The 16,083-nt window shown below is 46.4% G+C and overlaps 1 protein-coding gene across 3 annotated transcripts in view; it reads left to right on the forward strand.

Annotated features, from left to right (window-relative positions):
• Stard8 (StAR related lipid transfer domain containing 8) overlaps positions 1 to 16,083 on the forward strand; it is a 71,488-nt gene that overhangs the window by 29,957 nt on the left and 25,448 nt on the right. Inside the window, exon 1 of one of the 3 annotated variants that reach the window (XM_076918939.1) lies at positions 8,009 to 8,175. The exons of 1 other annotated variant lie outside the window; for it this stretch is intronic. The gene's annotated coding sequence lies outside the window, so the exon portion shown is untranslated. Of the gene's footprint in view, positions 1 to 8,008; positions 8,176 to 9,446; positions 9,466 to 16,083 lie in introns of those variants that run through there. One more of the 3 variants, XM_076918940.1, reaches the window with a different exon arrangement.

The following is a 16,083-nucleotide window of genomic DNA, read 5'->3' on the forward strand; positions in this document are numbered from 1 at the left end:
GGAGCATTTCTGAAGCTGGGGTTTTGCATGAAGACTAGCAGAGGACCTGTGTGAGTGTGAAAAGCTGGTGCTGTAACTATCAGACAACAGATGAGAGGCCTGAAATAGTTGCCAAATGTGAATGAGGAACAGCCATGAATATACCACCTAACCCTTGGGCTAGGGAAAATAAACCACATTTCTACCTTCAAGGCTCTGCCCGCTTGAATGGAATATGCTTAATGCTTGTCAATGATCAGATCAACTGTACATGGAAGGAGCGGTGGAAGGGGGTGGGTACAGTGGAAGAAAAGCTCTTGTGTGGCCTGAGAGCCAGGATGTATAGTAGTTAGTAGCCAGAGTTGACAGTCCAAATTGTGACCTTGGGCAAATTACTATAAAATTCACTGTGCTGCAGTTTTCTTGTAAGTAGAACCAGGTATGGAGGCTTGCCTCTGTAAAGCCAGGAGATTGTAGCAGGAGGGTTGCCATATGTTTGAGGTAAACCTGGGTTATGCAGTGAGTTCCAGCCCAGCTTGGGCTAAAATGTGAGATCTAGTTTCAAAGACAAGCAAGCAAACAAATAAGCGAGCACTATATGAATTATAAAAATTATATGGAAAAACAGTGCCCAGAATGTTGGTTCCTACCATAAGCACTCCACAAATGTTAACTATTCCGGTTGAATGAGAGCCTATCCTACTCCCAGCGTCTGGAATTCCTAGGATACAAAGCAGTGATATGGGAATTCATGAGACCAAAGTTAGCCATCTTCCTCTGGTGCCAAACCAATTTAAAGGTGTAAAGAAGAAAACACCAACAAGGATGTATACTGATGTCAACTGGAAAATTCAAAAGGATGTTTAAGATAAGAGCAGGGACTTCAAAGACATTCCCTGCTTAGAGTAGAAGCTTCAGGTTACATCTTCAGCATTCTTCTCTTCCACCCCTAGGGTTAGATAAATGCAAAAAGTTACAGCAACTCAGAAGTGTGAGCTTCACCATTACATAGGTGAAAATAGCAATCCACCTTGGACTTCTGTTATTGCTGCTTACCCGCTGGCTGTGAGGGCTCAGCCTTTGTCCATTTCTTCATGGGTAAAGCGGGGGGGGGGTGATGTTGAGGATAATAAATACTAAAATCTACACATTAGTCTTTGTAAGCATTAAATATTACTTTAAATGCCCCCAAACAATGACTGGCACAGAGCTAGTGCTGGCTATATACTTCAGATATAATCAAATCTTTCCTTGCCAGGTGTGGTAGCACCCACCTGTAATCCTAGTGCTCAGCATCTGAGGCAGGAGAATTGCTGCTAGTTCAAGGCCAGCCTAGGAACCATATAAAGATCCTGTCTTAAAACAAGAACAATTGTGTTTGTTTGTTTGTTTGGTTGGTTGGTTGGTTGGTTTTTGCATACAGATTCACAGTGACATTGTTGGCAAAGTGTCCCATTTTGTGGACATGATCCTTTGACACTGTAAGGGGCTAGATAAGATATTCTCTTGATGCAAACGCTGGCAGTCCTTCCCTGGGGAGGGAATCAATTCCCTCAGTGGTCTTTCTAGCTCAATGTTTTGGGTTGCTAAGTAATCATTGGAGTCCTTTCTTTTCACTGTTCTGACCCATAGAGGCAGCAGAACTCAGGAAGTAGGGAAGGGACAGATAGGGAGGGAGGTGCCTTTGCAGGATGGGAAGTGGTTGCTGCTGCCCTTCCTCCTAAGTTGCTGCTACCCAGGGGCTGTGTTCTATACTCTTGACCAAGCAGAGAGCAAAAAGGATACTCCCGGGGTTGAAGGAAGTTGACTGGAGCCTCCTTTTCCTCAGGAAGATCTTGTCCCTGTGTTAGGATCACGACAGGGGCTGCTGGAAACTCTGAAGTCCCAATGTCTAGTTGGCAGTACCAAACTGGGCACAGAAGTGTCATCCCAATGGCTAACTGTCCTAGTCTAGAGTATGTTTGATGATGATAGTCCAGAAGGTAGGGAGAGAGGAGAAATGACTCCTCATTGATTTATGAACATTTGGGAAAGGGACACACACACACACACACACACACACACACACACACAGAATGTACTGTGGAATGGCTGCGTGGAAGATGGCAGAGTCATATTTCTTCTGAAATAGACTCAACTCACTATGTGACCTTGAGCAAATCCTCACCCTCACTTGTAGAACACACTCATTTGATCAGTAAATAGTTTGATGTCAAAAAGTCTATTGCACGCCTCCATTGCTCCAGGGAGGAGAGATCAAAATGTGACCCTCTCAGTCCTTTCCAGTGCTGACAGTCTCCTAAAGAGAGAGCTCAGATCTCAGCTAACACCAACTGCTGCAGACTTGCTCTGGCTAGCTTATACTCACAAATAGAACTGACTCCCCTAAATTAAAGGACAAAGTGTGGTGTGTGTGGGTGGGTGGGGGGAAGGGATGGAGGAAGGCAGGGAGGGAGAGAGACCTGTGTTACAATGGGAATATGGAACACGCTTTGTAAGTGATAAGCTATACAAACAATGCTCTGTTTACACTCTGGTTTGATTATTTCCATTGTGCCATGGGGTTATTATCTTTATTTTACAAACAAGGAAGCTGAGGCTTAGAGTTATGGCCCAGGTTATGCCACGGTTCTCAAAGAGCCAGAATGAGAGTCTTGGACCCTTGATTGGCCATCAAGAGAACTGGAGTAGAAGTGACAAAGTCTGAGAGCGACAATTTTCTTGTCTTCACTTCATTTGAAAACAGCTAAATTAGACCCGCTACCAACTCTATAAGAAAACAAGTTTGCTTGTAGCGAGTGGAGGTTGTATGCCTTTTAGTGAGACCTGGAAAAGTTGATCCTTTATGGAGCCTGGACTCCGTCTCAGATGCCATGTTCAAAGCTTTCCGGATCCTCGGATTGTTCTGCAACATATATCATCCTTGCTTAAGGATAGCCAAGTCATTTGTGTTATTGGCCCTTAGTTTTCCATTTGTAGTATAGGAGAGTCTCTAAAGACTGCATCTACTCAGGGAGACTCTCGGTACTAGGATTCCACTGTGTCTTTGTTGATATTGATGACTTCATTGCACACTGAGCAGCCAGTGAGAGCAGCCAGTAGGGTGAGAGAGTGCGGATGGAGGAAGCTGAGTCAGAGTTTACTAAGATGTGCAGAGCCAACACCATTACTCTCTTCATATGCCTGTTATACAAACTCTCCTCCCATGCCTCTAACTGGGATGGTGATGTGTAAAATGCCTAGGACGTAGAGGGGCTGATTTGTGACTAATGAAATCCCCCCTCCAAGGTTTTCTTAATCCCATAGGTGCCCCATCCTCCCATCCATCAGACTTGGTCTCTAAGAACTCCATTACCAGCTTCCACTCAACAATCTGTCTACAGACACACAGTTGACATTTGTAAAGAGTATGTCCTTTAGCACTGCTTCCTTTGGGACTTTGCCTATGGTGTCAAACGGTGCATTATCCTACCTGCCTTCCTGTCCCTCTGTATGACTAACCCTAGGTGATGTTTTTCCTATACCATTCACTTGTGGGTCTGTCCTTTTATCCTTCCGTTCTCTTTTTGGACTCCATATCTCTGAATCTTAACATCTAGATAGTAGTTCCCGACATCCTCTGTAATTTCAAAGAGTTAGCCTCTCCCCTCTCATTCAGTGTCTCGGATGCTATCTTGGCTCCTGCCACCCTCGACAGCACCTTTTTAGCTGACATTGGTCATTTGAAAACTTCATCCCAAGCTCTCTTTAGAATCCTCAGGGGTTTGCCAAGGTGTCTGGCGTTCATGCCTTTAAGCATTGAAAAATATCTCTGTGGGGATTTAAATTTTCCACTCAATCCCTGTTTTTTATCCTAGAATTTCCTCCTCTTCTCCTCCAAATTATAGGGAGAAAATAGGCAGCTTTTTCAGGTTCCTTGCTGTAGATGTATCATGGAACTTGAAATGCTGAATTATAGGGCTCTCTGAGATCCTCAGACAGACTTTCGAGTGAATATATGTAACATCCAGCGCCCACAGGGCAGTCTGTCAGGTCCTACAGTTTCTTCACAAAAGAAGCAGGATAAGGTCAGAGTTAGATCCCTAGCCTCTGATCCAGATGTCTTGGTGTGTGTGTGTGTGTGTGTGTGTGTGTGTGTGTGTGTGTGTGTGTGTGTAGATAGGAACTAATTTCCTGGGGTGATCTGTTGATTCAGAGATATAAACCACCTCTGAGCCTGTTGCCCCTTCCTCTACATCCTCTGGGACCTGGCCTCAGGCTACCCACCTGTTTGGATTAGGCATTCTTTGTGTGAGAACTGGTCTCTGCCTCCCTGTAGTGATATGGCAGGCTCCAGAAAGGCAAGGTTGATGGTAGTCTCTGGAAAGCCTCAGCCCTGGTTGAAGGCCAGATCAAGACGTTGATGGTGTGTGTATGGGGGGGAGGGGGGATGTGAGTCTGTGTCTGGCTTTTTCTCTATGTGTGCGTCTCTGTGTGTTGGTTGGTTGAGGGGGTAGTGTTAGATGTAGGCTTATCTTTGTTTATCTCCCCTCTGTACACTGTGACCAACAGGGCAAATGTGGGTATGAGCGCAGTAGACATCCTGTTTTAGATACCTGTGCCAGGTTCACCAAGCATCAAGAACTCTGTTGAGGATAACCTACCTGTTGGTTTGGAGTAGGTGGCAGTCCCTTAGGCGGTGGGAGAATATGTATGCTCTGTCTACAGCAGTTAGACTGTGGCTCCTTTAAGATGGGCCAGTGAGCCCAGGACAGGGGGCATGTTTGCTGCAGAAGGGGGCCTGATCTAATGCCAGGAGGCAGCCACAAGCTACTTGGCACTGTCAGTTGAGGAAATGAGGACTTTTGTGTCCTTGAGTAAAGGGAAGGTTCAGAAGACCCTGACATCCCTCCTAACCTGAGTTTGCCTGGCTAGATTCCGAACCTCCCTTTCTACCATCTAAGAATTCTTGGTCAGAATGGCGTTCCTCCCACAGCTGCTTCTGCTGCCTCTGCTCGGCATGCTGAAAAGGTCCCTCTTAGTCCACCACCCTTGACATGAGCCTCTGTGAGAGTTATCTATATGACCCATTACTATTTCATGTTATCCAAGCCTGAGCAATAGGCCCCTCTCATGAGGCTTGGTGGGAGCTCCCCTCCCCCCCCCAGTCCAACAAGAACCTGTTTTTTCTTGTGGGCTTGAACAAGGTATGGAGAGATGTGTGGAAGCCTTGTGTGAGAGTTGTATGCTGCCTGTAGCAGGTTGGAGCATAACCTATTTCCCTCTAAAGAATCCATTTCCCTCTTTCTACATTCCCATGCCAAGTTCCCCGCAACCCTTTGAGAGTCTGTTCCTGTGAAAAAGCACCACTCCCCCCATCCTTTCTGGCTACTATTATGGGCTATCCATCTCATGCAAGATGTTCTGAGGCTAGGAGAAGAGGCTGGTACTATTGAAAGTGCTGTTGTCCCCTGTGAAGGAGCTAAATACTTTTGTCTTTCAAAAGTCCTAAGATAAAACAGGGATTTAAAAAAAAAAAAAAAAAGACCCAATGAAATATCCACTGAACTATTTCAAAGTGGCATGACTGTGCATTATAAATCTTATGACTAAAAATTTCCTCAATTATCGTGTTCATTCATTCAGCAACATTTTGTTGGTGTTTATTAAAGAAAGATATTTTACCACATAGTTAAGTGCAGGCATTAAGAAAGAGAAAGGAACGTAAAGAAAAAGGACAGTACATACCAAAAACGTGGATGTGGGCTTCTCAAGGCAGAGTGTGTTGCAACAACAAAAAATGTTTTCATTATGCTTGTCAGGCACTGAGGATCTGGGGCTGTATTTTTTATATCAGTTTCTAGATTTTGTAGTTTTTCATGCTGTTTTAGATTTTTGGTACTTTTTGTGCTTTGACACTTTGCAGGGAGTTTTTTTGTATTTTAAAAAAAAAGAGGGGTTGGGGAGATAATTTAACTGGTAACTGGCAGAAGGACCAGTGTTCTATTCTAAAACCTATATAAAAACTTCTGTGCATGGTAGTGGGTTTATAATCCCAGCATTGAGGAAGGCGAGATTGGTGGATTCCCCAGGGCTTACTGGTTAGCCTAGTTAGCTAGCCAGCCCCAGGCCACTGAGGGACCCTGACTGAAAATAAAAGCAGGTAGGTGGCACCTGAGGAATGACACTGGAAGTTGTTCATTAGTCTCCACACACATGTGCATTCTTATATACAACCACTCACACGTGCACCTGCAGACACACTCGCACCTGCAGACACACACACACACACACACACACACACACACACACACACACACACTGGTATTTCAGAACCCAAACTATCTTAATCCAGTTAGAACAATCTACTAAATTACAGGTAACCGTGGCCGTTAGGAGATTGAGACATTTTTTTTTTTTCAACTGATGACAACCTGGGCTTATATAGAAATCTTGTCTAAGAAGTAATAGCTATTAAATGTTAGATTGGGTTTTGCATTCTTCATATGCTTAAAATTTCTTCATGGTTATCCCTGAGTGTCTTTTAACATTTCGTCACCCACTAGTGAACATTCCCAAGAAACCACTGATGCTCGGCGCTGTCTCAGATGAGCTCAGCTCTGACATGGTTTTCTGTCCTTAGGGATAGATAGGGTCATGGCAGGTCTTCCACTTCTAAGTCTTTCTAACATTGTGTACAATCAATATACGTTTGGCTCCAACTCAGACCCTGAAGCATGCTGACAATATTATATTCAGCCCTGCCTCAGTAAGAAGACTTCCTACCTACCAAAAGTATTAGAGCCTCCTGGTAGGATTTTGGCTTGAGGAATGAGTTCAGGTGTACAGGCTGCAATCAGCTTTAAGATCTGTGAGGAAATGGCTCACTTTGGGGAAAAAAAAATTGTCACAGGATTCCAGTTGCAGCCCTTCTGTTAATAAGAGCAGAGCGTTCATACTAGGGGTTGCCTCACTTCCTTGTTACTCCTTTGCTTCTTGTGAGGAAGGAAGGTGGGGAAATTTGTTTAGCCTGGTAGAGTGGAGGCAGGAGGCTTGGTTCTGTCATCACCTCCCGTGACCTGTAACAGCAAACTGCCGTGTTGGCTACTTTAGCAAGCCAGTGCGATGGATTCAGTCCCTGTAGTCTAAAGACCTTAGCTCTATGCCATTCATCTACCAGATATGGAGAAAATAACCAGTGTGCAAGTCTTGGCCTGCCATGGATTTGCCGAGTAGCCCAGAATAAGTCACCTCTCTTCGGTTTCTGTCATTGTAAACACAGTTGTAGTGCCTTGAGAACTGCATACTCCTAGCCCTGGCTAAATAGGAGTATTCAATTCAGCAGCGAAATTAAGGTTGTCAGCTTATATTGGAAACTTCACAGGCAAGGCAAGGAAGAAACCAATTCTTAACATTATTTCTTACTGAATTTGAACAGGCTTTCTGGGGTACTTAGTTTCAGAACTCCCGGAAGCCCTCTCCTACTATAATTAACTTTGGTGCCGTAAGTTCTCCATGTGTTTCTACATGAAAGTAGAGTTTAGACTTGGAGTGGGCAGAGGGTTAGGTACTGGGGAGGTTGCAGGATGCAGGTGCCTGGATAAGGTGGGAATGGCAACTTCCTGGTCATTTATGGAGTTTTTTTTCCCATCTACTAATTATGTATCTCCCAGAAGCAGTCTTCTGGACTTACTATAAATTGTCCTGGACAAGTCACTTAAACCCTCTTGTGCACATGGCATTTAGATTTGAAGCCTGCATGCAGTGCCAGACACATTCGGAACTCAATAAATACAAGTCTGTGTGGTCATTTCCTTCAAGCTCTGTTCTTTCTAAGCTCGGTCTTGGGTCCTGGGCTTTTGCCTCCAGCTGAGTGACCTGAGGGAAAGGCAGGGGCTCGGCGCTGGAGGAGCGGCTGGCAGTGTCCCGCCCACCCTATTTGGACCGCTTTTGGGGAGGAGGGGGAGGGGGACGGTACTTTGCCCTCATTGGTCTAGGGACCTGTAGGTGGGCGGAGCACCACTAAGGCTTACTCGCGAATGCTCCCTCTCTCCCAACCTGCGCGGCGAGCATAGTCTAGTTGACAACGGCTAAGCAGCTGCTATAGCTGCAATTCTGGCTGGCACCTTTACCCTTGGCTCCACGCGTGTCTTCCTCGAGCAGCCCTGCCCGCGCTTGCCTCCTATCCCTCTGCCGCTGTGTGGACACAGCTGCCAAGTAAGATTTGGGGCGACGTCAGGGGGACACCCAGGCAGACTGGGGCCCTGACCTCCAGTATCCCGCTTAGCCGCTGTGGCGCTCCAGCCCTTGTGCTCTCCTGGCAGTTCCGCTGGCCTGAGGACGCGAGAGACAGGAAGGAAAGTAGCCCGGGCTGCCTCTGCTTATGGGCGGGGTTCAGAGTTATAGAAACTTAGAGACCCCTGATTACACCGGCTGCACACTCCCATCGGAACCCCGCAAACGGGCTGGTCTGGCGGCCTGAGGACCCCTGGCGTGACTGGCGCCAAGGCCTTCCCAGGGACTCAGTGGGCAGCAGGCCGGGGTTGGGGGTGGTTGCCCACTCTGCCCTCCTACTTAGGGGGACATTTCCAGGAAAGGCTTCAGCCCCATGGACTTTTCCGTCGGCCCCCTGCCTCACTGCTTTCCCACCTGGACAACTCTGGAGAGTGAGCTGTTCTCAGGGTAGCTGTGCAGAGCAAGTTAATAAATACTTCTGGATAAGTCGCTGGGACTCAGTTTGCCATGAAGTCCTACGTAAGTTTAGATTTAAAAAGCTCAGACGAAAGGCCATTAGACGGAAGCTTGGGGAAGCTCTAACTTGGGGTAGTCTCAATGTCTCTTCCAACACTTGAGTTCAGCACTGAATTACCACTCAGGAAACCGGGGTTCCGCCAGTTCCTATGACCTCAGGCGGGTCATGCTTTCGTGAGTGTCAAGTGTTTTCAATGGCACTTCAGTTGGCAGCTAGATTTCAGTATGAGAAAGGCCCCAGTTTCTTCTGCTCTGACATTGGTTAACTTGGTACTTGGGCCCAGTCGTTTAAACCAGTAAGAAAAGAAAAAAAGTCTCTGAGACACTTGGGGTGGCAGTTGGCGGGTTATGCAGATAGATTAGCTACAAAACTACTGTGTGGGAGATGTTAAACTGAAGGTGAGGAGGGGTGGGACTTTTCTTCAGACACCAGGTTTCTCATTTTGGGGACCCCAGAGCTTGCACTTAGATGTGACGGTCAGGCAAAGAACTGCTGTCCTAGTTTGTGTGGGTCTCACTCAGCGCACCCAGTAATCCCGGGAGAAGAGGGTAATGAATCACCCAGGGCTATTTTCAAACCTTGACTCCTGCTGCATCACCAGCACCCACGCCCACTCTAAGGGTTGCAGTCCCTGGCTGTGCCATCAGTATCCTCGCTGTCTGGGTTTCTTCTCGGTTTCGCCTTCCTGGAATGAAAGGGAGACGTTTCTTTCCTGGGGACTAGAGGTGGGCAGCCCAAGGCACAGTGGTGTCTAGGTGAGTGGCAGAGTGGGAGAGGTGGGGATAAAGGTTTATCCTGAAATTGTAGCTGACATTTCACCAGGTATCTGGTGTTGGTCCTTACTTCCTTACTTCGGAGTGTTGGTCTTTCAGCCAGGTTCTGGACTTGGAATTTCTGCTCCTTGAACCTCTATAGTTAGAGCTGAGAGATGCCGTACTGAACAGAGGCTGTTCTCCCCTGCTCACTTACCCTCGTTCCACAGTGCTAAGGGATCTTTGAAGAATAACAGGCCTCTGTGTGTGTCTGAGGGTCCCTTCTGCCTTCATAAGAGGCTGCCAGGAGATGATTTTCTGGAGCTGTAAAGATGGCATAGTGGCCATGCACCTTATGTGGATGCAACGAGTCTTGTAAAAATGATGGCCTTAATACGTTCAAGGCTGGAGCAGAGGAGAAAAAGAAAGGGGGTATCAAGAGGCCCAAACTGACCTGTCTTATCCTTATTAATTTTTAGTTAATGTGTAAAGTAATGAATGCCATTATATTTCCACACATGCATTACTATTGTCCTTTGCTCAGAGTCACCTCTTCTACCATCCATCTCTTGCCTTCCATTTGTATTGAAATTTTAAAATATCCATTTTGGAGACTACAGATTGGAATGGGAGCACAGGACATCTGAAGCCAGGTGAAAGCATAGCAGCAGGGACACAACAGCAAGGGAAGGAGGGGTAATCTCAGGCTGAGATGCTTCTTTGCCTTTTGTTAGCTAGCTTCTGAAGCTCCTTGTTCCAGCCCTGGGTAATGTGGATTGCATGAATGGCAAGTTCTTGGGGAAAGATGGGGGAAAAAAAGGTCCTCAGCTGAAAGGAGTTACTTTATTCCTGAGTTAAAAAGAGATTCTTTTCTTTCTTTCTTTCTTTCTTTCTTTCTTTCTTTCTTTCTTTCTTTCTGTCTTTCTTTCTTTCTTTCCTTCTCTCTTTCTTTCTTTCTTTCCTTCTCTCTTTCTTTCTTTCTTTCTTTCTTTCCTTCTCTCTCTTTCTTTCTTTCTTTCTTTCTTTCTTTCTTTCTTTCTTTCTTTCTTTCTTTCTTTCTTCTTTCTAGCTCCCAATTTGGGTAGGATCAAACCTCATAGCCTTAGGCCACTTGGCTGCTCAGTGTAGGGTGTCAGAGATTTCAGGGTTTGGAATAGGAGGCCCGTGTTCATCAATGTGTTAAGGTCTTTGAGGAGGGTGGGGGTTTTATTTTGGTGTTGGGATGTGGGGATGGAACACTTAGTCTGGTGCATTCTAGGCAATCACTCCAGTACTGAGAGACACCCCTAACCATTGGTGAGTTTTATAGTCCTCCTCCCACCCCACAACCCCAGATGAGATGTTTGAGAACTGTGCTGGTCATGCAGTCATTGGTGACAAAGGTTTATTAATGCTTTCATAATTTGTGACTCGGGGGCTTGGCGTGTATGTGTGGAGGGGGGGGGCATGCTTATATGTACATGGGTCCTTGTCGGTATGAGTCAGTGTTTTAGAGGTCCCCAGTCTGTGCCATAGTCACAAGTCTGAAATGCTGAGTTTGTATTGAGTTTCCTCTGGTGTGGCCCTCCATAGTGGGGACTTGCCTGCGGAGCGCTTGCTGTTCCTGTTTACCTCAGCCACAAGCAGGGATTTGAGAATCCACTGTTGAGTGCCTTAGCAGTCCAGGGTGTCACAGAACAAAGAACAAGGGATTGAAGGTCTAAATCTAGTCTGTTGTTCTCTCCACACCTTCACTCCTCAGTTGCTTTCTTCTTTGTACTTCACCAGATTCAGCAAGGGGATGAATAGCTCAGTGCTTTGTAAGCTACAAACGGATGGCTAGTTCTCATGAAGGACCCGTGGTTCTGACACCCACCATTGGGAAATCTGCCATCCAGTCGAGGGGTTTAGCAGCCTGAGATACTCCTCATTGAGGGCTTAAAAATAAAGAATTTTAAACATATTTTTAAAAGGGACGCAATCAGTGTAATTAGGACTCATGGATCACAGTCCTACCTACTGCTTTTCTTGTTACTTTGAAACCAATCTCAGCCATGTTATCAAATTGAACTGAAAATAGATCAGTATATCTTTCTAAAAGAGAAAGGACTTACAACAAAATAACCACAATATCTTTATCGCACCAAACCTAGTCCCTTAGTGTCACCAAAAGTGTGCTTAGTATTCACATTTCCAGTCGTTTTGCTCTAGAGTTCAAACCACGGGGAATTGCTGAGGAGAAGGTGACTGACCAGTAGGAGACATTTGATCTGCACTGCAGAACACAGGCTGGAGGGATTACAGAGCATGGGCTCTTCATTTTACAGATGCCACATTGCCAATAGCAGATGTTAGTTGCCTCTGGGGCTCCTGATCCCACAGCTGACCTGGACAAGCTTCTTGTAGAAATTTCAGAAACTCCTTGCCTTCATTCCTGAAGTAGCAAAAGAGAGATTTAATTCCCACTTGACTCCTGTGCTCAGGGGCCACCCAAGAGTTTGAGGTCAGCAGGCCTGAGAGAATTCCTGGGAGGCTGCCCTCTTTCTCCAGGCCCCTCCCCAGCTCCAGGACCCTGAGGCCAATTTGAAACAAAACAGGATGCATCCAGGATGAGCGTCTTTTCCAGCTTGTCATCTAATCACCAAGGCCCAGCTTGGAGCTTCCTCTTTCATGTATGATAAAAACCCTTCACTGTCTCTCTCTTTTCCCTCCTTCCCCACTAAGGGTGTACTGACTTCCTTTATTTCCGGACCAGCCCTCCTTCAGCCCCATGTAGGCAGGGTGGCCTGCCTCTGCCTCGCCTACTCCACTGCTGGTTTGTCAGGGAGAGAAAGACCCCAGGAATGTCCTGTCTGGTTACAGCTTCTTGCTCTTGGGCTGTCCTTGGGAGAGGAGTGGCCCCTTTCCAACAAGCCTGGGGTCCTGCCACTTCTTGGTTAATGATTGAGCCACATAATAACCACCTTGGAAAGTCACCTCTACAGGATGGCCATTAACTAACTCCCTGTCCACTCCAAGCCTTAAAGGGACCCCATCCTAAACCTTTACCTTTTCCCAGAGGGATAGTGACAAATACCTAATCATGAGAGCTTCTGGAACCAATTGAAATTCTGCTTCTCTGTCCTATGTTTGGTCAAAGAGAAGCAGTTGTTCCCATTGTTTGAAGTATATATACTCAGAATAGATGTCATTGAGGTTTTTGTTGTTGTTGGTGGTGGTGGTTTTGGTTTTCGTTTTTTTTTTTTGTTTGTTTGTTTGTTTGTTTCACATTAGAGTAAGAAAGGGTTTGGGGTATCTCCAGCAACTTAAAAGAACAAGAACGAAGCCTGGTAGTACAAGCTTGTCATCCTAGCTACTCAGGAAGCTGTGACAGAAGGATCATAAGTGCAAGACCTGTCTTACTGCAGAGTAAATTTAAAAGACATCCAGACAACCTAGCAAGACCCTGCTTCAAAATAAGAGAGAGAGAGAGAGAGAGAGAGAGAGAGAGAGAGAGAGAGAGAGAGAATCTCAGCTCCCATACCTACTGAGCATGTGCGAGGCCCAGTGTCCAATGCCAGGTGCTGCTGAGATGGGAAGCAGGGAGAAGAGGGTCTGGAGCCGGTGAGCTGAGAGGCTAAGGTGTAAAAGAAAAAGTGTTTGACCAAGAACCTGTATCTAGACAGGTAGTGAGGCGAGTCCAGCTGGAACCCAGACACAATTTAGAAAATTCTATGCCACAAGAACTTTTCTATAGTTCCAGAAGGAACAGAGGAACCAACATGTCATGAACCCTGTGTGTCTAACAGAGCCAGGAACTTGGCCTCTGTTTCTGTTTCTGTTTCTGTTTCTGTTTCTGAGTGACTTCAGGAAATGCACGTGTACCTGAGGGGTACCTGGGCCTCTATTTCTACATCTGTAAATTGAGCGGGGGCAGGTACATAGACTCAGAATTTCCCAGCTCCCTTCCAGCTATGCGAGGCTGTGTTTCCCCTTAATATCTTTTGCTTATCCACAGGGAGATACAGATTAAGGGTGATACAAATTCAACCGGGTCCAGCTACTAAATCACCATAGCCTGTGTCTGGTTGGGCTGTCTGAGTCCTGGAGTTTTCTCGAAGGCATGGGTAATCTGGTCTCTAGCCCCTCCCCATGTATGCATCTGCCCTAGGAGGTCTCCCTCTGACCCATTCAGCCACAAGTTAATGAGTGACATTTCCCTCTGGGGAATATGAGCCCAAGGTGTCCCTGGGATCTCAGAACTCTGGGAATCAGGGCGGGCTTGGCCTGTTTCTCTCCCCCCCCCCCATCTCCCCTAGTGGTAGGTATGCAAACAGTCCAGGGAAGAAGGGCCTTTAGAGGACACAAGGCCCACGTCTTCTGAAGCTAGACTCCCCTGTGCTTGTATAGTTGCTATTTACCTGACTTCAGCATCCTGGAACAATGGAAGTTGCAAGACATTGTTTCCCATCAATGGGATTACTGCAAATTGGTGTCCTGTTAACCTTAATAGTATTTCCTTGAAGCTTCTAAGCCAGAGACCTAGTTCTGCCTCTTGGAACTACCTAGAACCTTGTTTTCTCTCTGAGTTTCTGAAGTCTGAAGACTGAGCACAGATCCCTCTGTTTTCTCCAGCCTAAAGAGCTCGGCTCCTGCAAATATTCCTTCTAGACTTGGGTCAACACACCTGCCTCCCTCAGCTTCATCATTGTCCCCTCTGTGTGCTACTGCTTGTGGCCCTTTTAACAGTGGGGTATGCCCCATTCTTCTCAGTTTATTTTCACTCTGAACTTTTCCCAATGGCCATCTCAATAATCCCTCTTTGATGATCCCAACGGGCAGACACTAAGCCTTGAGCTGAGACATCTTATAGAACCCTATCCAGGACCAACCAGATCTCAAACTTGGGGAACCTTGGGGATGCAAGGCCTTTTTGATGACAAGACTGTTGAGAGTAGGTATTCAGCTGATTATAATGTCATCTGGGTAGGGGGCTTGAACACTGTGCTTTTCTGCCGTTTGTTTTCAGCAACTGGTATGGCGGGAGGGAAGGGGGTATTTTAGGGACTACAGAAGCCAGAAATGAGTGTGAGCTGTGGGGACTATGAGAGTGAATCAGACCACAGAGAAATACCCACTCAGTCACTCCTTCCTGTGGCAAGCGATGATGAGAGCAACCAGTCCCGTTTCTTCAGTTTCCAGGACCCTTTCATTTCCGTGTTCCTTCTGTGCTCTCAGAGTAGTCTGGCCAAGCAGCTCCCCTGATTCCTTGGCTGTGATCCTTGGCAGTTCCCAGCTGAGGCTCGGGAGAGGAAGAGAGCGGCTTGCAATGAGGCAAGATTTGGGACCCAGGTCTCCTGACACTCAGCTCTCCCTGTTTTCCACAAACCACACCCAGCAGCCAAGGCAGCTGGGGCTGACTAGGCAGCTTCCTCACCACAGAGGAACCTCTGCCTGAGCTGCAACTCTGTTCCTGTAGTAGAAGAAGCAACAACGTCCAGGGGAGCTGGCCTGGGATTTCCTGTCCTTTATCTGGGCCTGCCAAAGACTGGCCTGTCTGAGGTATGGAGTTGTAGCCCACCATTTTGCTCCAGGCTGAGGTCAAATCAGGTCAGGCAGGGTCAGGGACTTTGTAGGAAGGGCTTGGCTCTAAACAACTGGCTCACAAAGCCTGTACCCCAGCACGACCTTCTCAATGGGCAAAAAATAGAGGGGCTGAGAATGTAGCACAGTTGATAATATACTTGCCTAGCGCTGCAAGAAGCCCTAGGTTTTAGGGACTACTGAAGGGACTGTGGGATACTGAATTTATGGTGTACCCCATAAACAGGATGTTATGATGCACACCTGATCCTAGCACTTGGGATGTAGAGCAGGAGGATCAGAAGGTGAAGGTCTGTCCTCAGCTACATAGCAAGTGTGATGCCAGCTAGAGACATATAGGACCCTATCAAAAAGAAAGATAAGGAAGAATGCAGTGTGGGGAAAGGTCCGGAGTCGAGCAAGAGAGTGCTGTGAAGAACACAATCTCTGCTTTGATAGTATTGTAAAAAGCTCTGGGAGGCTTCACCTCTCTGAGCAGGCATCTGCCAACAATGAGGAGACATGTACCTACCTCTCAGGGACGCTGAACATTCATTCTGACTATATAAATAAAATTCTGTGTGAGTGTCACTAAGTAGTTCTTTGGGAAGACTTGTTCTTTTGCTGTTTTTCACTGACCTAGAGTTATACAGGGCTCCAGCATACCACCTCCATGCATTGAGTCTGGACTTTCCTGTGACTTCAGATTCTATTACATCTAGGAAATTTCTCCTGTTGTCCTTATAGGGCTCCTTCCTCTGACCATCTTTGGTAACATTTGTGACACTGCAACAGGCTGTGCTAATGTTCTTAATAACAATAATAGTGACCTATTCTAAATTCTTGACACTTTTTTTTAACCATACTTAAGTCTCGTGACAATTCTGTAAGGCAGTTAGAGCTATTATCTTCCCTGCCTTAAATATAAAGAAGATGAGTAAGGCAAGTTTTTTTTTTAAAAGGGACATGCCCAAGGTCACACAATTGAGGATCAATTAAAAAGACCACCCGGGTAGTCTGACTATAATTCCTATAAGCTTCGTAGCTGGCTCTCTTTCTTGATGCTTGGCCTGGAGACAA

The sequence above is a fragment of the Arvicanthis niloticus genome, chromosome X, assembly GCF_011762505.2.
Source record: "Arvicanthis niloticus isolate mArvNil1 chromosome X, mArvNil1.pat.X, whole genome shotgun sequence".
Classification (NCBI taxonomy): domain Eukaryota; kingdom Metazoa; phylum Chordata; class Mammalia; order Rodentia; family Muridae; genus Arvicanthis; species Arvicanthis niloticus.